The 25,548-nt window shown below is 42.6% G+C and overlaps 1 non-coding gene across 1 annotated transcript; it reads left to right on the top strand.

The window, feature by feature from the left end:
• Positions 1–7,281: 7,281 nt before the first annotated feature.
• Positions 7,282–7,404, top strand: LOC138438511 (U6atac minor spliceosomal RNA). The gene has a single exon (XR_011256433.1). It is a non-coding gene; the product is annotated as a U6atac minor spliceosomal RNA (small nuclear RNA).
• Positions 7,405–25,548: the final 18,144 nt, after the last annotated feature.

Genomic DNA, 25,548 nt, shown 5'->3' on the forward strand with positions numbered 1-25,548 from the left:
CATTTTATTATTTTACTTGCGTCCCTGACCCTACTTGCCAACAAAGTTTGGGGTTTTTTGTTTCTTTTTTAATTAATTAGTTTATTTGGCTGCATCAGATCTTTGCTGCTGCACGCCCGCTTTCTCCAGCTAAGGTGAGTAGGGGGCTACTCTTCGTTGCAGTACAGGGGCTTCTCATTACAGTGACTTCTCTTGTTGCAGAGCATGAGCTCTAGGCACACAGGCTTCAGTAGTTGTGGCCCGCAGGCTTAGTTGCTCTGAAACATATGTCACCTTTCCAGATCAGGGATCGAACCCATGTCCCCTGCATTGGCAGACAGATTCTTAACCAGTGGACCACCAGGGAAGTCCCTTGCCAACAAAATTTGAAGTTCTAGAAGGGTAAGCAGCTTGCATAAACACTGACTAATATTACTGTTATCAGAAACAAACCAAAGAAAGCTTTATGCACAATTATATTCATTGTAATATATGATGAAAAATGAAAAGATCTAAATTTCCAACTGTAGAGCTATCATTCATTGAATAATAAGCCAACCATTCAATGACATAACATTCAATCCTTAATTTAGTGAGTGTGTTTGGATAGTGGGACTACAATATATATATATATTTATATTGGATATATCTAGTTAAAGTATCTAGTAGCATGGGGAAATGCTTCTGATGCATTGTGACCTGTTGTAGAAACTTGGAATATAAAAAAAGGTCACTGTTCTTCTAATATTGAAATTAAGATGATCCAAGCCTCCATTTCTCTATTAAGAAACTCTCTTCCCTCTCTGGGCTCTTTCCTCCTATAATAAGTCTGGCAATGCCCAAGGGGTCAGTCTGGGTTGCTGTCACCCTGCGGCCAAGTCAGAGCTCGGACATTGTACCCCCAACTCACTCAAGGCTGAAAGACCCTATACCAAATGCCTCAAAATTGTATCATCAGGCACTAAAATGTTTTGTGAAAAACCAAAGTTGAAAGAAGAGTACTATCCTTATTCCCACCATCCAAAGACAACCATAATTAACAGTTGATATATCTCATTCCAGGATTCTCTTCTACATACAGACTCTTTTTGCCAAGTTATTATTGCATGTGTATAAAAAAAAAATCTCTCTATAACTTCCAACCCTATAAATGAGGGACAACGCAGGATTTACCCCACCATCTAAAGCATGCTGAGCTGCCATGGATTCCCACAGAATCTGCAGCAAACTTCTCCCCTCAATCCTAATAGGCCCCATGTGGTAAAACGTGCTAAAGAAACTGGAGTCTTTCCCCAGTGACCCTGGATTGATAGCAGTGCTGCCATCATTACTGCCCTTGTGTACACTGTCAAGCAATCCTCTCTCTCTGGACAGGATGACGCTCATCATGCAGGCACCCATGTCGTCCTTGGCCCCCAGTGTATTCTGAAAACTAAATTTCGGAGCCATGATAAGACGAAGCTAAGATATCATTAGCAGTGTTGTGTTCTTGTTGTTTGCTTAGAGGATACTTTATTAGCCTCCTTTGCAAAACTGAGAAGGTTGATGATGGAATATCCTAAGAATGGCAATAAAGTAATCTAATGAGCCAAAGACTACTCTAAGAGATGAACTCAGTTTTTCCATTATCTTCTGTTGTGATCTCACCTAAGCCAACTTGGTTGTTCACAATTATTAGGTTCTTTCTAGCAAACGGGCAGCATCCAATAGCTAGAGGTGGGTGGGGTCTATAGACCTCTCCCCTTGCCATTTGACTGTTGCTGTTGTTTAGTCACTAAGTCATGTCCAACCCTTTTGTGACCCCATGGACTATAGCTCTCTAGGCTCCTCAGTCCATGGGATTTCCCAGACAAGAATATTGGAGTGGGTTGCCATTACTCTCTTCAGGGGATCTTCTGGACCCAGTGATTGAACTGATGTCTCCTGTGTCTCCTGCATTGGCAGGTGGATTCTTTACCACTGAGCCAGCTGGGAAGCCCCACCATTTGCTTACAATAAAATTAAGTCCCAAACAAAATTCCACCACATATACATTCATTCACTTAGCAAGCAGGCTCCAAAATGCTCATACAACCAAGTCTGTAAGCATGACATTCCAGCTCTCCATCCCTGTAGAAAGTTTTAGGTCTGCCAAAGGAAGATGTGACAATAGACTAGCAGCAGGTTTCAGCTGATTTTATAATTAGATTTGTGGGACCAGAATTCTCTAATCAGTGGCTGGTACAGGATCATTTCCAAAGGAAACATCTGGCATCATTTGGAAAGGTACGGACCACTGGACTATGTTCTTACGTACTGTTATGCAAAGGGGAAGGGTCACTGCAATATTTCTAACCAGTCCACAGATCTTGAACACTATTTTTTCACCTACAAAAAGTAAAACCTCTAGTTGTAGTTACAAAGATAATTGAAGTCCATGTGTGTGAGTATATTATATATATATATATATAAAGATATATAAGTATAAAATCAAGCTATCTGTATCAAAGTATTTTAAAGTAAATTATGGGCAGCACAATATCACTCTCATTAAAAACAAAAAGGTTTTGAAATCCAGATAAAAAGTAGGTAGAATTAAACTTAAAGACTTCATTTCATTTTTAGGGATGAGTTTTAAACTCATTTCATTTGAAAGAAGCCTGAATACATTGGACATGTGGGGAAATAATCCCACTATTAGTATAATCACTTGTATCTGTCAAATGTGCCCTGATGTATAATATGCTTTCTTTTACTCCAGAGGACCCCAAAGAAACAAAAGTTTAGGCAAAATTACAAAGAAAAGAGAAAGAATATCATTACCCAGGGTTGAATCGTGTCAAAAAAAAAAAAAAAGGATACCCTCAAACCACTCAAAGGCCAATGATTACCATCCCATAGGATGATGGATGCTATAGAGGAGAGACCAAAAGATTCAAGAGCAGAGTAAGGAGGAGTACCCATAGCTGCTGGGAAACCAGGAAAGAACCCAAGGAATCACACTGAAGCTGGGTCCTGCAGGAGACATTTGTCTGGCCAAGACAGGATGTCCACCATGAGTTCCCAGTCTGGCAAATGAGGACGGTAGAGTTCCTATCTCTCAGAGGAATGAGAATTAACAGACAAGGTGTGTTTCCACCCTGGCATGTGGTATCCACATGCAGGAATCCATCTTGTAAATTCAAAAAGCAGGCTGCAAAGAGCTCTGCACTGAGTCACAAGCCCTGGGTCCCAACCTCAGCTCAACCCCACTAGTCACATGGCACGAGATTGGTCTCTTCCTCTCTCTGCACCTTAGTCCCACAGGTCTAAAATAAAGTCTGTGACACAGTTCTGCTGTCTCCCATGAGGACCAAATGACACCCAAGATTGGAAAGTGCATTGACGAGTTAAGGACTTGGCAAACACAAGCTATTCCTTTCATCACAAATAGAGGACATGTTTTTTAAGTTCAGCTGAGCTACAGAAAATTCAGGGTAGAAGGGAGAAGCATCAAAAATCTGTTCATGGACTTCCAAGGCCAAGCCTTGATTGTCATGTCCCCCTGTCCCCTTTGACAATGCTCCAGACTTTATAACTGGGCCTTGAAATACTGAGGCAGGTCTAACTGTGTCCTTTGGACTCCAAGGTCAATTGGAGGCTCTCTCACTGTTGAAGCTCTGGCATGAGGGTCACCCATGTCCGTCTCTAAGATAGAGAGAAAAGCCAGTTCTAGAGCTAGGGTGACCTCCCCATTCTGTGCACAGAGCCAAGAGTCCTGATGAGGGCTCCCCACTAAGGGTAAGGGGTCAAAAGTGGTGCCCCATGTCACTTAGTCCCTCAATCCTCACTTTAAGGCCAAATTAAAAGTCTTCAAGGTGGATCTTTGATCAGAAGGAGAATGTTGTTTAATTGACAAGTCTGTTTTTCATGAACAGCTCGTTCTTCCCCAAGGGGCAGCTGTTTAAAAGCAGTCCTGCTAATAGGAGAGTCTCTTGAATTTACATGTCAGCACCACGAGCACTGGGCTCTGGGCTCTGGCAGGTACCAGGGCCCTGGCTGGCCTCACAGCTCATTTAGGGTAAATAGATGCTTGAAACTAAGGTGTCAACAGGTCTCAACAAAGCATCCTGTATGGGGTCTCCCTTATGCTGGTCACCAGTGGTGTGAGAGTAACAGTGGATCATTGTTCGTGATATGAGGCTGCTGCTGACGGTTCACTCATGGAACAAGCATTTATTGAACACCTATTGTGTGCTGGCAGTAGACTAGTCCCTGAGTCAGCCACCAAAAATGAATAAGGTGTCATCCTGGTCCTCAGAGAGGTCAAAATCAAGGAAGGAAACACAAGAAAATAAAAAGACATCAATGTCCCCTTAGGAGGGCTTCCAGGAGTGCATGGGAGCCTGATTCTCCTACAGTTGGGGGTGGTGAAGGGAGTGGACCAGAATGCCCAGAGCTGTGCTTCTGAACGTCACTACGCACACAATCTTCCTAGAGTCCTTGTTAAATGCAGGTCTGACTCAGTGGGTCTGAGGTGGGGCCTGAGACTCTACATCCCTAACAAGATCCAGGAGATACTGAGAATGACTCTGGTGCACAGACCACACTCTGAGCCGTGACGTTCAAGAGAGCTCTGAAGGCTGAGCCAAGTCTGAAGCATGAGCCAAAGTCAGCCAGGGTAAGAGGAAGTTGGGGATGGGCTGGGGGCGGATCTCATGGCTCAGATAAACATCAGGAGGGGTGGAGGGCTCAGGGAAGTACAAGGCCTTCAGTTTTGCTTGTGGGAAGTGGAAGAAAAACCTGGAGAGCAAGACAAGGGAAAAGGCATAGGGGCATTTGGTCTTTATGGAAAAGATGGTGGGGACCATTTAAACATGTTTGAGCTGGGAAGAGCTGTGGTCAGTGGCATTTTCAGAAGATCTCTTAGCCAAAAGTACAGGAAGTGGACTAGCAAGAGTTAAGATGAGAGGGAGGGAGCCAATAAGGAGGTTGTTTCTGCATCACAAACAGAGATAGAATGAATCAGGAGGTGTCAGAAGATAACAACAACAGATAGCATTTCTCCATAGCTTCAAATTAACCTTCTCCAAATTCACTTTGGTCAATGGCTCTCCAGTGCCCTCAAACTGATTTTGAAACTCTTCTGTCTGGCTTGCAAAACCTGCCACAACTACTTTCACCCATATCTCCACTAGTTACCCCACGACTCAGAATGAACACCCATCTGCTGCCCTCCCATGACCTGCCGGGCTGATGTTCAGACCTTCCAGCTCAGCCTCACTGACATTCTTAGCTCTCACTGTTCACCTCCCCTGGAGAGTTCCAGAGGCTCCTCTCTACCGGGAAGCACATGCCACTGTGCTTCCAGGCCCCGCAGTTGCTGCTGTTCGGTCTCTTAAGTCATGTCCAAGTCTTTGCAGCCCCGTGGACTACAGTGCTCCAAGTTTCCCTGTCCCTCACCATCTTTCAGAGTCTGTGCACACTCATGTCCATTGAGGCAGTGAAGTGAAGTGAAGTCGCTCAGTCCTATCCGACTCTTTGTGACCCCATGGACTGTAGCCTACCAGGCTCCTCCGTCCATGGGATTTTCCAGGCAAGAGTACTGGGGGGTTGCCATTTCCTTCTCCAAAGGGTCTTGCCCACCCAGGGATCAAACCTGGGTCTCCCACATTGTAGGCAGACGCTTTACCATCTGAGACACCAGGGAAGTCTTATTGAGTCAGTAATGCCATCCAACCTTCTCATCCTCTTTCATACCCTTCTCTTCCTGCCCTCAATCTTTCCCAGCATCAGGGTCTTTTCCAATGAGTCAGCTCTTTGCATCAGGTGGCCAAAGTATTGGAGTTTCAACTTCAGCATCAGTCCTTCCAATGAATATTCAGGGTTGATTTCTTTTAGGATTGACTGGTTTAAACTCCTTGCTGTCTAAGGGACTCTAAAGAATCTTCTCCAGCACCAAAGTTCAAAAGCATCAATTCTCGTTCAACCTTCTTTATGGTCCAAGTCTCACATCCATACACATTGGCAAAGCTTCCCCTGACTGTTTCAGCCCCATCAGTCTGAGTAACATACAGCCAGCCGGCTTCATTCTATTTGTGCTCAATCCCAGAGGGCTGTGTAACTTTAATGCCCTCTTTTATTTTCTTGTGCTTTTAATAAAATTGCTCATCTTTCAGAAGTGTCCCTGTACCTGTTCAGTTCAGTTCTGTGTAGTCACTCAGTCATGTCCGACTCTTTGTGACCCCATGGACTGCAGCACACCAGACCTCCCTGAGTTTACTCAAACTCATCTCCATTGAGTTGGTGATGCTATCCAACCATCTCATCCTCTGTCATCCCCTTCTTCTCCCGCCCTCAGTCTTGCCCAGCATCAGGGTCTTTTCAAATGAGTCAGCTCTTCACATGAGGTGGCCAAAGTATTGGAGTTTCAGCTTCAACATCAGTCCTTCCAGTGAACACCCAGGACTGATCTCCTTTAGGATGGACTGGTTGGATCTCCTTGCAGTCCAAGGGACTCTCAAGAGTCTTTTCCAACACCACAGTTCAAAAGCATCAATTCTTCAGTGCTCAGCTTTCTTTACAGTCCAACTGTCACATCCATACATGACTACTGTTTTATGGATTAAATAAGAATAATCAAGGGAAATCTGTGCATCCTCCTTTTGGGTTCAGAAACAGACATCACCACATCACCAAGATATCTAGAGCTTCCCTATGCTCCTCCTTGGTGGCCCTGTTGTTGTTTTCGTTTGTTTGTTTTTGTTTTGTTTTTTTACTGTGGCCACTGCTAACACAACATAACCCAAAATAAGACCTGAGGAACAGGAGCAGTCTTCTCCATCCTTTGGTTATTCCGTAGCAATTGTCACAATACTTTCTCTCTTTTTTTAGTTTTTTATTTTTTAAATTTTAAAATCTTTAATTCTTACATGCGTTCTATACTAAAACTCTGGGCATGCAACCAGCCAGGGTGAGTATACTTATGGGAAAATGAAAATGAGTATTTTAAATCAGGTCTGCTTAGAATAATCCCAGGCACAGAGTCACTAACCCCTTAGCATTTAGCAGACTATCCAGGGCAAGACAGGCCTTCAGTGAACATTCATCTAATTGAATTCTGGCTTTCCTTCATCCAGTGGATGGAATATAGATTCCGGTCAATGTCAGACATAAAAATATTGCACTAAGCAAGAGATCCTGAAGTGGGGCTCAGCCCCTCCCACCACAAAGTGTGCATTTACACCCACTGGGGTCTAGAAAGAAATACTCGAACAACTTCGGCTTGTACTTAGGTTTTTTCTCAACCTTTTTAAGTTTTAATTTAGGGTGTATGTCTTCTATGTGTTGTATGAAAGGAGAAAAGATTAGCATTCCCCTTGACTAGGATGGAAGAAGCTCTCTGGCCTGACAAAATGCCTTTGGTTAAGGCATTGCCACCTACTTCATGGCATCTAACTCCTGTTTGGAGGCATCCCTGGTGGCTCAGATGATAAAGAATCTGCCTGCAATGCTGGAGACCCCGGTTTGTTTCCTGGGTCAGGAAGATCCCCTGGAGAAGGGAATGGCAACCCACTCCAGTATTCTTGCCTGGAGAATCCCATGGACAGAGAAGCCTGGTGGGCTACAGTCCATGGGGTCACAAAGAGTCAGACACAACTGAGCAACTTTCATTTTCCCTCTCACATGTCTTATGGACATAGCATATGTAGTATGTGCTTGCTATATGTGAATATGTAGCATTCACTACATAGTACAACATGCTACATAGTGTCACGGGTGTGGTATGCAGCATAGAAGCACACCTAACCGCAGTAGGCAGCAGGAAAACACACTGAGAGACCCACAGTGGGGTCTCCCCAAGAGCTCGTAAGACACAGCCATTCATTCATCCATTCATTCATCCGAAAAAATATCTTACTGATCTCCTCATGTGGTGTGCCATGCTCTGTTGCCCAGATTGCATCAGACAGAGGCAAGAAAGCAGGAATCATCGGGAAGCGGGTCAAGTCCTGTCCTGCCCTGCTGCCCATTGGACTTGGGCTGCTTCATGGCTCGGATAACTGGTGTGTGGCACTAAGTTGCCAGAGTAAGAAAATACATACTAAATATGCATCCACCTAAGAGGATGAAGCAGAGAAAGCAATGGCACCCCATTTCAGTACTCTTGCCTGGAAAATCCCATGGATGGAGGAGCCTGGAAGGCTGCAGTCCATGGGGTCGCTGAGGGTCGGACACGACTGAGCGACTTCACTCTCAATTTTCACTTTCATGCATTGCAGAAGGAAATGGCAACCCACTCCAGTGTTCTTGCCTGGAGAATCCCAGGGATGGGGGAGCCTGGTGGGCTGCCATCTATGGGATCACACAGCATCGGATACGACTGAAGTGACTTAGCAGCAGCAAGAGGATGAAAACGGAAGAGGTCAACCAGACCTGGACTTTTAATCCTGGTCACAGATGTTTCCTGTTCATTACAAACTCACAGCAGTCATTTAACATGGTTCTTTTATTCACACCTGGCCTTCTCTCCCCAGCAAAGAAGGGAATTACCTACCTGACAGATTCATAAGACACTCCTGACCCTCAAAGATGGCTCTCCACCCTCCCAGATGACTGAACCTGCTTGAAGGAGACAGTCCTACAGCTGTTAAGGAATGTGATTTTGAATGTAACCTATTAAACTTGGACTAAGTTGTAAATGACATGTGCTTGGTACTCTCTAGAGAACTAGTTTTGCTAGAGAGAAAGATGGAAAAGAAGGTAACACCAGAGAACTGATCTATTAGTAGAACTTATCTATTAGTACCTACGGGTGAAATGAGTGAGTCTCATGGATGCAAAATAGCCTTAGAAAGGAGACGCTACCAGGCCACTGGGCCAGGGAAGGAACGTTGAACCTGTCCATTTTGCCAAGGGCCGTTTTAGATGCAGCACCTGCCCCATGGCCTCAAACAGTTAGTTACTATCGAGAATGTTAGTGCTAGAAGAAAGTAGGGAGAGATCCCTGGGGTAGGCTAGACCCCAGCCTCCTGACTGCTGGTCCAAATTCTCCTCCAATGAGCTTTCAACACACCTGGTGATTGAGATGAGTAAACAAACAGAGATTAAAAACTCAAGCCCATTATCCGTCTTGAAAAACTACCTCAATTCTATCGTCTAACTATTTTGAACTGCTTAGCTCATCTCTCCCCTCTGGGGTTTTGATTATACATTCTTGGCACTTCTCAGAGTGATGCCAGAAGTGGGGAGGCAGTCAAGATGATTCTCATCCATATCCCATCCCAGAGGTGAGCCTGGGAACAATGCACTGTTGTTTTACTGGATAAAATAAGACAGAGACTTCACTTACACTGCAAAACCTGGGGTTAAATGTCCTGTGACAATTCGGGGGAAAGATAGAAAAGAGCAATACCCAAAGGTACCTTCCTGCTTGCCAAGGTTGAGAAACTGGAATGGCCAGATGCTTACAGAGTATCCAGGCACAAACACAGTGCATTGATTTAACGGCAACTTACAGAGGGGGGATTAGCTCAATAGTAGGAGTTTCCATAAATATTTCATTTCATTTTAAACAATTCTACTTTAAAATTACTGATATTAAAACTGTTAAACCCAGGTACTCTTTCTGCCCCCTTCTGATGCCTACGTCAGAAGCTTTCTCTGTCTCCTTTATACTTTAATAAAACTTTATTACACAAAAGCTCTGAGCGATCAAGCCTCGTCTCTGGCCCCGGATTGAATTCTTCTCCTCTGGGGACCAATAATCCCGGCGTCATGATTCAACAACAATCTTTCATCTTGGGGGCTTGTCCAGGATCCTTCTGGACAAGGTAAGGATGCTTGGAGCTCTAGTTCTTTGTTCTCTTAGCGAACACGTTTTCTGCTGTGCTTTACTAACTCTACGGTGTGCTTGTGTGAATGAATGACATGCCCTGCGTGAAGCAAGTAAGGAGCCCTGCTCTGCGGTTCCACAGTGATCTCATACGACTTATGGCAGAAACCTGTCGGGGGTTTATACCGACCTGCCAATGCCAAGAGGCACCCAATGTCTCCTTTGGGAACCGATCAGAAATGGGCAAAGCATGTGGACCAAACTCTCCTTTCTCAGCCAAACTTTTCCGTCTCTTTGACCATTTCATAACTCCTTGAGAATTAGAAGTACTAACCTAATCTATCAGATCTTAGGCTTTCAAGGGACTTGGATCTATACTGTTACTGTGTACAGTGGCTTAGGTCCGAAACTTGGATTGGTAGTTAAGAAAGCGCCTAGCCTCGCTAGGCGAAGAAGGCAATGGCACCCCACTCCAGTACTCTTGCCTGGAAAATCCCATGGACAGAGGATCCTGGTAGGCTGCAGTCCATGGGGTCGCTGAGAGTTGGACACGACTCAATGACTTGACTTTCACTTTTCACTTTCATGCATTGGAGAAGGAAATGGCAACCCACTCCAGTGTTCTTGCCTGGAGAATCCCAGGGACGGTGGAGCCTGGTGGGGTCTATGGGGTCGCACAGAGTTGGACACGACTGAAGTGACTTAGCAGCAGCAAATCCAGATCATGAGCTATATTTTAAATATGTAAAGATATCCTTTTAATACATTGACTTTTGAAAACAATTTTAATATATATATATATAATACATATATACGTAGAGTTAGCTAGCTAGGGATGCCAAAACAAAGGGTCACAGACTAGCCTGCTCAAATGACAGTAATTTATTTTCTCCCCCAGTTCTAGGAGCCAAAAGTTTGAGATCAAGGTATCTGCAGAGCTGGTCTCAGAGGCCTCCCTGCTTGGCTCATAGACTCCTGTCTGTGTCTTCACGCAACCTTCCCTCTGTGTGTATCCATCTCTATGTTTCCTCTTGTTACAAGGACACCAGTCATACTGGATTAGGGCCCATCCTAATGACCTCACTGAAAGACCCCTACTCCTCCTTCTGAGGTATGGAGGCTAGGACTTCAACATTTGAGTTTTAGGGGTACAGTACAGGCTGAATACAGTGTACTGTGCATAGACAACTGAGCATCTTTGCCCTAATTGTCACAAAGTTTCCTATAAAACCTGAGTGTGATGCGTGTGACTGAGTTTCTAGTCACATTCTTGCATCACATCCTTAATAGAAATGAAGAGGGTCTGTAGATTATAATCTAGACTTCTTATAAAGGATAACACACACACATGGTATTAGGATAATTTTCCTCAAAGGAACAGCTACTCTTTAATTCTGAACATTTTAAGACATCCAGAATCACTTTCCCTAAGCAATTATGATTTTACAAAATGCTGTCAAGACCATTGCAAAGTTTTACTGCCCAGACAGAGCTAAATGCCTGGAGCTTTCAGCAGTGATTTATTATTTACTCTGGAGGTAGGTTGCTAAGCAAGATTTATTCAGTAAGAACAGAGCCATCCGTAACAGTACAATATATGTTTGACTGCAAGGGAGATTCTTTTTCACTGTTCCTCCAGAGAGTGTGTCCTCCATAAGAAAAAAGTATATATCTTTATGTAAATTTTCATCCTTTTGTGAAATCAAGGGTACCAGTATGGATTTAACAAACCAGTTTGACTTCAAATGTTCTCATTTGAATTTTAGCTCTGAGAAATTTTCAGAATAAAAGCAATGGGAGAACAATACCCAAGTTCATTGATGGAATCTGCTGGGTATTTGCTTTACCTACACGGGGCTTTTTATTTCCTGAGGAGTTGTTTCATTGCACTACAGTGGCCTAACTCACACATCCATACCAGCTTGCAGCAACTCCAGATTCCTAGGGAAAAAAGAGCACTAATAATGCATATTTGCCAACTTGGGTTTTCAGAATTGGTAACAAGGACTAGAGACCAGCTGCTGGCCTGCTTCTGCCCCCTAGTGATCATAACTGCTGCTTTTTGCTAAAGACAAGAGAACAGAGGACCAGCGAAATAAGCTGCTGCCTACGTCCCCCACTTTAGCAACCTATTCTCCAGATACCCACGGCCCTCCAGCTGCCATTCCACCAATCTCAGAAAAGGGAAATGATCAACTCATTCACATTAAGGTGTCCAGGACTGAAAACTTCCCTTCACCCCAGACTATGCTTTTTAACAAAAGCACTGAACCAAAAAGGCAATGCTGCTTAACCCCAAAGAATAAATCACCAGTAGTGGAAATTTAGAAAATTAAAAAATTTAAAATAAAAAAGACTTTGTTTCCCTAGGCCTTTTTGTCTTTGTGTTTTGGAGGAACGTCTTTGAAAAGTTATCTAGTGCCTCAATTTCTTCAAGGAATTACAGCCTTTTCTATAATCTGGAGGAGAAGAAAAAAATTATCAGAAGACCCAGGAAAATGTTCCATTTCCCCGACCTCTTTCCTCCGTCATCAGCTGCTCCCACCCCTGTCCCTGGCTGGAAGGTCGGCTCTGGGTGGCAACCATGTCCGACAGGGCAGCTCACCCCGCCAGACACAAAGTGGGTGGAAACATGAGTGAGAAATGTTTGGTTGGACTCCAACCACCCTCCCCTAGCTGCTCCCAGGATCCCCACCACAGTTCCTCAGTGGGTCAGGGAGTTCTTCAGGCAGGTGGCCAATCCCCAGCTTTTGATCTGGAAAGTAGGGTTGAACAATGAAAGTTAAGACTAGGAGACAGACTCTGGGAAGCTTGAGAGGCCCCGGGCAATGTTTCTGAATTCTGGCTTGAATGGGTCATTCATCAAACCCCTCCCAAGTGTTGGAAATTGGCCTCTCCCCAACCAGGAACAATGCCAGAGGGTCGCCCCTGCCACCAGTGCCCAAGTTCAACCTAGATGGAACCAGGAAGAAAAGGGAGAGAATGCAGAGAGGAGGGCTGCTTTGTGTTGTGGGTGTAGCTTGCTGAGAAGCCATAAGGACCCATGAGTACCTCCAATCTGCCATCACCAACTCCCCCACACACAGTCTGCGGAAGTAGAAGCTGTTGGAGCATGACTTGTGCCTGGAGTCAAAGGGCTGGTTTCAGTGCACATTCTCAACTACATGAAGTACTGTGACATGGATAAAATCTGGTGTCAGGCAGACATGAGTTTGAATCCCAGCTCTGCCACGGGGTAGCTGTGCAAACTTTGATGACTTTTATGCCATCCTTTAATTGTCAGCTCAAACATTACACCCTCAGGGACAACCATTCTGGCCCCACAGATCAGATCAGATCTCCCTTAAATAAACTTCTTTATCCCTAATAATTTTTATTTATCACATGCATCACTATTTGTAATTTTATCATTTATGTGTGAGGTGATTTGTCTAACTTTTCCCATACTGCATTCTAAGCTCAAAGTGGGCAGAGAGCTCATCTCTTCCATTTACCACCTTTTCCCCAGGACTAGAACATAGCATAACTTCAATAAGGATTTGAGAAATGAATGAACTATCCTGAGCCTTTATCATCTATAAAATGGGATGATAGTACCTTCCTTGTAAGTTTAAAGTGAATATTTAATGGAAATATATTTGTGAAAATTCTACCCTGTGTCTGACAAGGAGTAAGGCTCAGAAGGAGGTCATTCCTTTGCCACCTTCTCTTCAGAGGCCTACCATATGTAGGTGGACAGTTGTCCCTGGCCACCGGAGGTGCCCCTGAGCAGTGAACTGAGCCAAAATAGAAAACCGGAGACCTGAACAATCCACAGATTCCATCAAAAGTCCCTGAATAATCAAAAGTAGTTGGCACATTACAATTCATCACCTCTTCCCTCTACGTGTCCCTTGATGGCAGGAAAAGTTATCTCCAGCTTCACTCTCCTTTCCATCCCAGACAGAGAGTAGCCAGAGGGACTGTAAATTCATTCCTAACATTTTCAGTTGTTTGAGTTATGTTCTACAAGAATTAAGAAGGTGACTTTAAAAACATGAAGGAGAAATAAAGGTTGCACTTCCCAGAGCAGAGTACAGGTGTAAAATGAAACTGAACTTTTAATATGAAACTGCTCTGGAGGAGAAAGGACTAAGAATATTTTTATAGAATACTTGCATTATGGGTAATTTTTTTAAATCCAGAGTTCAACTTGCATGACATTGAGGCATAAGTCTACCACTTAATGACATTTATAACTCTGTAACAATACGTTTTGTATAAATTACTGCTGAGGCTTAACATTTCTGATTATGATATATAGAATAAAGTGATGTCATAAAGGCAAAGTTTGTAAGTTACGATCTGTCCTGTTGCTTTAAATAAGAGGATTTCTGGAGACAATCGCCTTGATGAATATAAACTCAAATGAACCTTGAATCTCTTCAATTATTCTTATTTAGAATTCATTTTCCTTTGAACTTTCATTTAACTCAAAGCATAATCGTTCCATTATAAATCAAGTGAGAGCTTGTCTTTCCTGCAATAACAAGTATGCTTTAAATAATGAAGCAACACCTATGATCATAAAAGATAGCGTTTCAATGCACCAAAATACAAAAGGTAAAGAGATTTATTATCTTAGTTCAGTAGTGATGAGTTGAATATTTTTGTAGCAACAGACATCTCTATTCCAGATAACACTTTTTATTGGACTTTTTAGTGTATTTTCATTCCCAGAAGACTGGGGTGCCTTATTATCAATGAGAGAAACCCACAATGCAACACACAATGCTGTTGGTGACTGAGAAGGTCAGCTCTCTTTTTGTTCAGTTTCTTGAGTAGGTTAATGAGTATAAGTATCTCTCAGCCTCCCTGGCCCTCTTTTCCTTTATGAAAGAGCTGGCCTAATCATCCTAAATTCACCCCAAACTCCAAAGGAAAAGACTCTATGAACTTTTCCTTCTGTACAGAATTATGATGAGGAATAACTAAGTTAATGGAGGTGAATATGCTTTAAAAGGCATAAAAGTACTACACATATCATTTGATGGTTTTCACTCTGTATTTTGTAAATACTTCTACACATCTACTATGTGAACTATGCTATTCAGTATAACAGATATCTCTGGGGCATCTCCAGGGTAGTACAGATGAAAAAGTGTGATGAAGAGGGACTTCTGGAGTTGCCATAATAAATTCTCTTGGATGATATGGGAACCCCACATTATAACAGGTCAAATGGCCAAACTATCCCAAACAAGCACCTTTTACCTCATTGAAAAATCTCATCCGCAGACAAAACACAGAACTAAGCAGGTAGTCTGGGTGGTTGAATGACTCTCTTCCTGTTATCTCTTTATGCATTTCATCTTCAAAGCATTGTGACCTGTCTTCAATACACCCTCGGGTGTGGGATTTACATTTTTAATATTGGCATTTATGACGTGGTGCTTTTTCCTGGTTAATTGGTATCAGAGCAAAATGTTTGCCTCTCTCTTGAAATAAATCTCTTCAAGAGCTTCAATCACACATTCTTTTGTTCTATCCTTCATTTGAAATGGGCTCTATAAAGCCGCTACATAATCTTCTGCCTCTCACGTTTTTAAATCTGGGGGTTTATGCTTTAATAGCTTTGATGTTGTGTACTCTTTAGCCTGTTACTTAAACCGTGTTCCTCCCCGCCTGACACCCCACTCCCCCTCAGACTTACAAGCCTGTACCCTCTGAGGCTGAAAGGATTTATTTATCATCCAGAATGTTTCCATAATTTTGGAAACATATGTTTCGAAATTACATTCCAATATCTCATACTATGTTCTTTGTCTTGCATCTGTTCTGTAAAAACAAATAAAACGCACATAATTATATTCCAATAGCTGCAGAGTCTATGTTTCCCGCAAGAGTTGGTTCTTCCACAAACAGGAAGAGTCACACAACAAAGGCACTTACACCCCCCTGCGATGTCATCCAAATCTCATTCTTGTGTTAATTAGAGCTAACCAGTGATAATAGTAAACTTCTACCATGTAACTGAGAAACTTTGACTCCTTTCCAGAGCTATTTCAGTTTTACAGGATAATCTCTTTATTGAAAATTAGCTATTGTTGAAAAACCAAAGACATAATACTCAACCATGCATGGACAACAACTTAGTAATTTTTTATCCTCTCTGGTTGTGACTTGCATTAAACATACTTTAAAAAATGCACTTCTCTCCCTGAAAGATATTGGTGGAAAGATAGTAAGTCAATGTACAATAAAAAAGATCCTCCAAAAAACCAAAAAAATAAATCTGAATGAAATATAGAGAAATACTAGGCCAAAATATATTTCTTTTTTTCTATAAGTACCCCACCACATGCCAGCTCTCTCCGGCTCAAGTTTTTCCCACCACAAAAACATTCACACACACACACACACGCGCACACACACACAGACCATTTAAACATAGAAGCCCAATTATTTTACATCCACCATTTGACTAGAATGTTTTATGTCAAAATTAGATTAATTAGCATTAAGACACTTGAAAAAGCCCCTCAAAACTGAGAACTACTATTCAGCCTATTCATTAAAAACAAAATTTCCCCACTGAAATGCTCTTTCTCCTCAAGGTTCCACCCGTGTTACCATGATCCTTGCACTCTTTAAGTAATAAAAGAAATTCTGGAACTGAGAAGAGGGAGAAACCTGATGCCTGCAGTGGTATGCCAGTAGATATTTAACAACCAGCTTGAGTGAGAAAAAAAAAACTGACTTGTAGCATTTGTTAATTTCCATGATATGAATTCCTCCATCACAGCCAATTTCAAGCTACCACTGGGATGCTGCTGAAGTGCAGAACTGGGAATATCTATGCACGGTTGGTTCTTACCAGGTGGTTGGAGCTGGTTCCACCACTGGATGTCTGCGACTCCAGACTGAAATATATCCCCAGCACCTTTCACGTCTGGCAGCAGTTCTAGAGGTAACTCTTGTCATTTGCTCTCAACTGGTCTGTTTCTAGAATGATTTTCAGACATTCCTGCCAATATCCTGGGCTAAAAGGCACTTTATACTGACATGAAATCATAGGTGGGGAGGCTAGTCTTAGTTACTGAGTTCAGTTGATAGATAACAAAACCCACGTAAATCCTGGCCCCCACGTGATCCAGTCTCAGCATAAAGATATATTCAAAGAAAACACAAAGATGACTCCAGAAGTCTTGAAAAACAGTATCAGTGTGGGATTTTCTTATAAAGTTTTATGCTGGTGTTTCACCCAGAAATCTTCCCAATCAACCCTCCTTAGCCGTCTTATAGTTTTACAGTTACAGTACAGGCTGAACACAAACACACACACACATTCTTTCTCTCTTCCACGTTCTCCCTCTCCATGTCACACATATGCACGTGTGTGCATGCACACACACGCACCAACTCCACCTCTTAACCCGATCACCCCCGCCCTTTACTGCAATCGCCCTTCACTTATATACCACCCTCAGTACGCTGACTGCCCCCCACAGGCACAAGTCCCTGGGCAGTACCATTCTCCTCCCAATCTGACTGCTTTTCTCCAAATCTAGTGACTCATATTCTCTGTTCCATTACAGTAACACAAGGTATTTGTCAGTGTGACTTTTGCAGCATCACAGTTTTAATAAGAAGGAGCGTTTATCTTTTCCTCTCTATAATATTTGAGTTCCTTATACCTAGAGACTCAGGAAAGTCGTGCTGACGAGAGTCAAACCAGGCTGGAGGGCACAAGGATGTTCTTCTTAACCACCGTACTCTGCTAATTCTCTGTCTAAAGAGAAGTCACTGAGGAACCTTGGCCAAGTCAAACTTCCTGTGCCTCAGTTTCCTCACCTGTAAAATGGAGCTTATAATAGTACCTACCTCATAGGGGGTAGAGGGGAATTAAATGAGTTAATATAGAGAGAGTGCTTAGAACAGTGCCTGGCACATAATAAGAGCAATTATGTTAGCCAAGGACCAACTAGTAATTTTAACCAATACAGTCAGCTCTGCACAGCCTCTAGAATCCCACGACATTTGCACAGTATCTTCTCATAGGGTCCCAGGGAGGCAGCAAGTTTTTTAATAAAGGGTCAGATAGTAAATACTTTAGGCTTTACAAGCCACATACAGCCTCTGTCACACAATCTTCCTAGTATTTTTAAGTCTTTAAAAATGTAAGAGACACAAGTGTGTCAATCACACATTCCCTCCGCAGGTGTTCACTTATCACTTACTATGTGCCAGGTACCTTTCTGGATGCTGAAGCTGCAAAGATGGAGAAGTTAGCATTCAACCTTTAGGAAGGGATGCTCATAGCCTGATACAAAGACAATCATAGCACCATGTATGGTGAGTGCTTAAAGGAAGGTATATGCTCTGGTTAGGGGAAGGTGATTGATGAGAAAGGTGTCCAGAAAGGAAAGACTACTTGAACAATACAAGGAATTCACTCGGCACACAGAGACATAAGAGCAAGGAGGTCTTCAGGAAAATTGCAGTTTCTGGGATCAGAGGAGGCCCATGACATCCCATAAGGTCAGTGAGAGCCAGATCAGGAAGTTAGGTTCCCTCACACTCACTGAGGCACTGAATTTTATTCTGTAGGCCTCTCGTTTCAAACTCTTCAGTACAGAAAAGTTGTCTTCAGGCAGTGTCTTCATTCAAAGCCCTGGATTCATGGAAAGCAAATCTGGTTGAAGCTGAATGGTAAATTCAGAGCCCCTCTCTCCTGCTGGCCTCCTGCACCAGAGGCTGATCAGGGCAACCTCTGTGACCCCTGGCAGCACAGCTGGAAATCCACTGCTCCTGGCAATGCGCAGTAAGCTCAGGGTCCAGGAAAGTCCTGTGACTCTGCTTAAATTCTTCTGAAGTCAATAAAATGCCATATATCTATAACTATTTTCATCTTTAGCAGACATCCCATTCTTTCCCAGCAGCACCTCTGCCTTTGCTGGTTGCAGGCCTGCTCCATGCATCTTAACACTTAATTACACACTGTCTTGGGCCATTATCTAATTGTTTCTTGAGTATGTTTTCTCTCCATCTATATGAATTGGCCTAAAGATAGGTAGTGTATCTTGCTTCTCTTGTATCTCACTCAATGAGGAGATGCTACTGAAGGAAAGAGCTCTTCTGACCCGAAGATACTGAGACTCCTTATAGGAGGAAAGAGTTTCCAAGCAGAATAAGAGCAGTAACACAAGGAAACATCTCCCAGGATAAGCATTAACTTAGTGCATGGAGTATTTAGTGGGGAGGTGTTTATGTGTTTTAAGACTGAAGGTTTTTAATAATGTTTTGGTTAGAGTCCTCAGTTCACAAAACATTATTGCTTTGGGTTAGGGTTCTAATTTCTATTTAATTAAATTTATCAATTTTCCAAATACAGTTTGTATAATTGAGGTTTTGCTTAAGAAATATTTTCCCATTCCTATGTTCTAAAGATGTTCTCCTATGTAATGTTTTACAAACTGTATTGTTTAACCTTTAATGATGTAACGTCAGTAACTGTACATGGTGTGAGCCAGGGAGCTGTTTAAAATGTATATAAGAAAACACTCCAAAATGTAGTGGCTTACAACTAAAACTAACATTTATTTTGCTCACACATTTGTATTGTAGGTAGGGATCAGCAGGGATGGTTCATCTTTGCGCCATGGAGTGGCAACTGGGATGACTCACCTGGGGCCGAAGGATGCACTTTCAGGATGGCTCGCTGACAGCTGGCAAGTTCGTATGGCTGGCTGTCAACTGGGAGTCCAGCCAAGGCTGAGGGCCACGGGCCATATCCTTCCCACCAGCACCTTGATTGTCACAGACTGTTTGAGCTTCTTCACACATGGTGGCTGAGTTCCAAGGGGGAAAAAGTAACGGCAGTTTATATCACCGGTATCACGTTATATCTCCTATCTTCAGAAATCATTTAGAATTACTTCTGCTATAGTCAAAACCTGCCCAGAATCAAGGGGAGGAAACATAAAAGCCACATTTCAATGGGAAAAGTGTCAAAGTCACATTGTGAAAAAGCGCATGTAGACGGGAGAGAACATTGCAGTCATCTTTGGGAATAGAATTGGCCATGGGATCCAACTTTATCAGCAGCTCATCTTTATCATTTCTAAAGTTCCTTTATACACAGTCTGTCGCTGAGCTCTCTACTCTCACACTGCTCTATTTCTCTGGGGTTTTTTTTCCCACATTAAGGCTAGTGATGTGTCCATACCTAATAGGATAACTTTCTTCTCTTCATCTCCCTTTGTTGATGAAGAGACAAGATAAGGATCTCCATGATCATTTACTAGTGTTAGCACAAAACTGGACTTCCTAGCCAAGACTATGGATAAAGAAAGAGGTGTGAATTAGATTGTGAGTTATTCATGAACTTTTATTTTTCCATATTAGTTTTTAAATACAACTATCAAACTCCTAAAAATAATCCTTCTGGAATTTTCTTGGGATTGCCTTGACTTTATAACATAATTTGGGGAGGATAAACATAATGTTATATTGTCATGCCACTAAAATGCGTTTACTCTGATCATTTCTTGTGGCTACTTTTATAGCTTTTAAGCATTTTAGTACTTATTCTATAGAAGTCGTATATTTTTATTAATCCCTAAATATTTCATAATTTTGGTTTGTGCCATGAATATTATTTTTACTATGTTTTTTTAATCTCTTTTTGCTGTAGTTGAGTACCTCTACTCATATTCATAAACTGATCTTGTATCTGACAATTTACTTAATTTAGTTGAATCTGTTGCTTTTGCTATGTATCAATCACATTATGCAAATAATGGCAGTTTCGTTCCTTCCCCTCTAATTCACTCGTCTGATTTCTTTTTTTTTTCATTCCTAGTCTTGGCTAGGAAGTCCAATACTGTGCTAACACTAGAGAATGATAATGGAGATCCTTGCCTCCTCTCAATCTTAAATGGAATGCACCTTTCTCCAGTAAGTGTAAGTTGTGTTTTAAGTTTTTCATTACAGGTAGGTATCGAGCTTTATTAAGCACCTTTCTGTATCTACCAAAATTTTGTGATTTTTTTTCTCCTTTAAGACTAAAGTCTATTAATGTGTTGAATTATGTTACCATGTTGAATTATTCTTTCATTTCTGAATAAACCTCCTAAATGACAATATGTTTTTAACTACTAACAGTTGATAAGCTACTACAATATTTCATCTAGGATTTTTATATCTGTGATCATAAACAAAAGAGGTCAGTAATTTTCTTTTTTTATATTGTCATTATCCAATTTTAGAATAAAAATTATTTTTAACACAAAAGTGAGTGGGACAGGGACTCCCTGGTGGCCCAGTGGGTAAGAAACCACCTTCCAATTCAAGGGAAGTGGTTTCAGTCCCCGACAAGACCCCACATGCTGCAGAGCAACTAAGCCCATACATCAGAGCTAGAGAGAAGCCCTTACACCACAATCGAAGACCCCACGTGCCGCAGCTGAGACCTGATGCCGCCAAATAAATAAATAAATACTTTTTTTAATGAGTGGGACAGCTTTTGTTATATTCTCCTTTCTATTTTGAGGTTGCTAGAAGTGAATTGTAAAACTGTCTGAGTCAGGTGCCTTTTTGGAGAGGAGGTCTTTGATTGCTATCTCAATTTTTTGGTGTTTACTTATTTATTCAAGTTTTCTGTGTCTTCTTTTACCAACATAGGCATTTAATAGTGTTCTCTAAATGTTCACATTTCATATAGAGTTTCCAAATTTAGTAGGATAAAGTTGTTCACAACTTAGTTCTATTTTATATCTCTCTAAAGCTGTTTCTCTTGAAAAGATCTGTATTTTCCATTAAATCTTTTTTCCTGATTAATCTACATAGACTCATACCTTCATTAATTATTAAATAGTAATAGGATGGTTTCTACTTTCTAAAGAGAAAAACAGTGGTGTGCCTATCGAATCATCTCCAGACCTCGCCCACCTCTCTATCCTGGAGACCACCTCTCAAGTCTATGATCTTTGAGGCAAAAAGAGAAGTCAGGAGACTGAGCCATGTCCCTTTGGACCATCATTCAAGCATGCCCTCCAGGGGCTATTGATCCACAGGCTACAGGGATATTTGCCGCATTTTTCTCATCCATCCCCAGCAAGAGCACCACTGAGGAAACAATGACTCACTCCCGACCACATGCCCACCTCTGTATTAATACAAAGCCATACAAACCATAATCTTTCCCTGGAAATAAATACATGCTCTAGCTGCGAGATAAGAGTAACACTGAGGAATGCACCTGAGGGGAGAAAGAACTCTGAGCACAGATTCGGAACATCGTGAGCACCAAGCAGTCTGAAAGCTGCGAGAGAAATGCTCCAAGTGGGCAGTGCAAAGGTCCCAGCCAGAGCTGGAGCTCTGTTCCCTCTGCTGCTTCCTCCAGGCTAAGGATTACTCCAGTGATGGAAAAGGGAGAAGAGAGAGGACCACTGAAGAGGCAGAGAAGCTCACAGGAGGAAGGCAGAGAAAAAGGAATCGCCGAGCTACACCAAGCTACGTGCAATCAGGACACGTCCAGTTACTACAGCTGATATTTGTGTCACTTCTCACATAGCAGTTAAAAAAGGACCCCCTCGCTGGATTCCCCCACAGCCCTGAGAATTGCAGTATCACAACGTGATGAGTGTGGAGACTTCAGCCCCAAAGACTGTGAATTTCCCAATCTCACAGAGCTGGCAAGTGACAGACTGGGCACCCGAACCCTGGCCTTCTGACGCTAGCATCATCCTCCTTCCCTTAAACCACGTGGCCTCCCAAAACAGCAAGTTACAGGGCAAAGCGGAAACCAGCTTCCCATTGTTCACCCCACCTCTTCAAGTGCTCATCTCTCTGCCACACTCACCTCCTCCCCACACATCACACACACACACAGAGGAAACTGTAGGTCAATGAAAAGTCACCTTATTTGCTTCCCAAAGCATATGCCAGGCTTCCCTGGTGACTCAGTAGTAAAGAATCCACCTGCCAATTCAGGAGGCACAGGTTCACCCCCTGGCCGAGGAGGGTCCCACATGCTGCAGAGCCGCTAAGCCTGTGGGCCGCAGCTAGTGAGCCTGGGCTTTATAGACTGGGAGCCACAACTACTGGAGACTGTGTGCTCTAGAGCCCGTGATCTCCAACAGGAGAAGCCACCACAGTGAGAAACACACGCACTACAAGCAGAGAGTAGCCCCCACTGGCCGCAACTAGAGAAAAGCCCACAGGGCAACCAAGAGCAGCCAAAAATAAATTAATTAATTAAAGTCTTATTTTTAAAAAGAACATGCTATTGTTTATTTGCCAAGAAGCTCAGCAGGACCTCTGAGCTACCAACTATCTTGTTCTAGAAACGAAAGGGTCAGCACTGGGAGAACATGAAGCCTGTGCCGTCCTCCACACCCCCTGAATCATCACCTGTAGGCACAGGTCCAGGTGCTCAGGTGGATACAAGGAAGCTCTCAAAGACCTCACAAATGAAGTCAGGACATGATGTTTCTATTGAAATAATAATAACAACAACAACAATACAAAAACAGCAGTTAACACTTCTGGAGTGCTTACTATCTACTGCAACCATGATAAAAACTTTGAAGAGCTTTGAATCATGTTTAATCCTCATGATTAATGATTCGAGTCTTCCATAAGAAACAGAAGCTCAGAAGGGTGAATTGTCATATTCAGGGTTACACATCCAGCAGGGGACAGAAATTGAATTCAGATCAGCCTTGTCTGACTCCAGAAGACAAACTCTTAACCACCACATACACTGCCTCTTTGCTTTATAAATAACTGGTGAGGAAGTATAAACCCCAGATTAATGTCTGCAACATTAATTATACCAGTGGTGAGAGAAAGCTTCAGTGAAGAGGGAGCCTGATGCAGACCTACAAGAAGGGAAAGGAACTAATAAGAGGCCTGGGGTCACATACAGGAGAAATACTGGGAACGAATGTAGGAACAGGGCTATCGGGATATCTGCAGGGAAGGGGAGGCTGAAACAGGGCTGTGGAAACCACATGCCTGGCTGGTCCTTCAGACTCACAAATTCGACACCAGAAAGAGGACCGGCAGCCAGGGAGAACAGAGAAAGACAGTCACTAAATGTAGTTTTGTAAGCACACAGTAAGACCAGAAGGAATTTTTCCCATTCTCTGGTTCTTCAGTCCTCAGGGACCAAAGACAAAGTTTCCATCCTCAGAGGAGCTTCATTCCCAATCTCCTCCCTCAAAATAGAGTGAGTGTATGCATGTGTGTGCTCTTGAAAGGTGAAGCAGACCTCTCAATATCAATAAAGGGAATCAGTGGCAGAGGCTATCAGTGGGGGACCTTCCCAACACCCTGCTGCTGCTGCTGCTAAGTCGCTTCAGTCGTGTCCAACTCTGTGCGACCCCATAGATGGCAGCCCACCAGGCTCCCCCATCCCTGTGATTCTCCAGGCAAGAACACTGGAGTGGGTTGCCATTTCCTTCTCCAATGCATGAAAGTGAAAAGTGAAAGTGAAGTCGCTCAGTCCTCCATCCATGGGATTTGCCAGGCAAGAGTACTGGAGTGGGGTGCCATTGCCTTCTCCGTCCCAACACCCTGGGTCCTCTCTATTCAGGAAATAACCCATTCCCCGTGTCATGCAGTTTTCAGTCTTTTCCTATCCCAACCACATCTACACAGCATGTCTAGTGTGGCAGCCACCCACCATCCATTCCATTTGCTTACTATGAACCACCAAATGGGGTAGACAGGGTCCCAGCCCTGTTCCTACATTCGTTCCCAGTATTTCTCCTGTATGTGACCCCAGGCCTCTTATTAGTTCCTTTCCCTTCTTGTAGGTCTGCATCAGGCTCCCTCTTCACTGAAGCTTTCTCTCACCACTGGTATAATTAATGTTGCAGAATTTTCCAAAGTTTTTTGTGATCCACACAGTCAAAGGCTTTGGCATAGTCAATAAAGGAGAAGTAGATGTTTTTCTGAAAGTCTCTTGCTTTTTCTATGATCCAACAGATGTTGGCAATTTAATCTCTGGTTCCTCAGCCTTTTCCAGATCTAGCTAGAACATCTGGAAATTCGTGGTTCACATACTGTTGACCTCCTGTTGGGCTAGCCAGGCATTCTGTCTGCCTTAGATGTGAAAAACCTTGTGAAGACATGCCAGAGTGTTCAGTTCCCCAGTGTAACCCATAGAGTCTGCGTCCTGCACACCACTGCCCGTCACTAGGCCAAGGTCTTCCAGGGAGATTAGAACCTCTGAGACACATCACAAAACCAAAAAGAATCTTTCTCCCCAAAATTCAAAATTATTACTGATCAGGGGAAAGGATGTACATTTGGCCAAATTCCACTAAGATTTTGTAGTTCTCCATTATTAAGAAGTCTTGCTTCAGGAGTACAGTTTTAACTTTTTGGTTCCAGGTTTTTTTTTAATATATGTATATTTAAATATTTAATATTTTAAATATATTTAAAATATTAATATACATATATTTTTACACACACACAAATATAGTGGCTCTACCATTTAAACTATATAAGATAGCAACCACAAAATTGAAATTCTGTCTTTTAAAGGGTTTTATGTACTCCTCTAACTGAAAACAGCTTCACAATAAAAAGATCCTGTTTTACAAGTGGGCCCAACCCAAAATAGTAACTATGGCCTTAAGGGCTATTATCCCATTGCTGTATGAAGGATTTAGGGCATATAAATGCCCATTAGCACAGCTAAGCATAATAATCTGATTTATAAAGTATCCCTTGCCAGGGCCCTTGTGGCACCCTGCAATTACACTGCCCCAATTAAAACA

The sequence above is a fragment of the Ovis canadensis genome, chromosome 3, assembly GCF_042477335.2.
Source record: "Ovis canadensis isolate MfBH-ARS-UI-01 breed Bighorn chromosome 3, ARS-UI_OviCan_v2, whole genome shotgun sequence".
Taxonomy (NCBI): Eukaryota; Metazoa; Chordata; class Mammalia; order Artiodactyla; family Bovidae; genus Ovis; species Ovis canadensis.